Genomic DNA, 629 nt, shown 5'->3' with positions numbered 1-629 from the left:
GCCTTTGATGTGCTGTCCGCTTTCCTTAGGATGAACTTATCCAGCCCTGAAGGGGATTCTCTGGGCAAGTGCTGAGGTCTGGGGAGGCCCAGCCCAGGGAATGAGCCAGGCACACAAGTCAGCGCTTTCAGGAACTGCTCCTCTCAGGCCTGGAGCCTGGTTAGGCTGCTCTGAGTTGAGTGAAAATGGGGGCTTCTGAAAAGGGACCACCCTAGGAGCCCCAGGGTTTTCCTGGACCTTGAAGTGCAGACAAATGGGGAGAATGGAAAGGTGGGAGGAAGGGTCCAGATAGAGATGGAAAGTGTTCCCACCCCAACTGCCTGGTGAAGTAGGCAGCCAGGGAATCTGGTGAATATGAGGTAGCCAGCCTTGTCCCTGATTGCCCAAGTTTGTGGGTGGGGGTGAGAGTGGAGGGGGTGGTTTTCAGGGAGCAAAGGATTCTGAAGTCCCTCAAGCCATGAATTAAATTGACTAGGAAGGCTTCCTGAATCTCCATTGAAGAACCTTCTCCGATTGCAGAATCTACATCTTTCTGTAGCCAAGATTATGGCAAGCTAAACCTGTCCTCAGTAGAACTCTTCCTCTTCAAATTTGCCTTTTCTCCAGCATTTTGTATCTATAATGAGGCA

Source organism: Pongo pygmaeus, chromosome 5 (assembly GCF_028885625.2).
Source record: "Pongo pygmaeus isolate AG05252 chromosome 5, NHGRI_mPonPyg2-v2.0_pri, whole genome shotgun sequence".
Classification (NCBI taxonomy): Eukaryota; Metazoa; Chordata; class Mammalia; order Primates; family Hominidae; genus Pongo; species Pongo pygmaeus.
Note: the sequence above shows the minus strand (reverse complement) of the source record.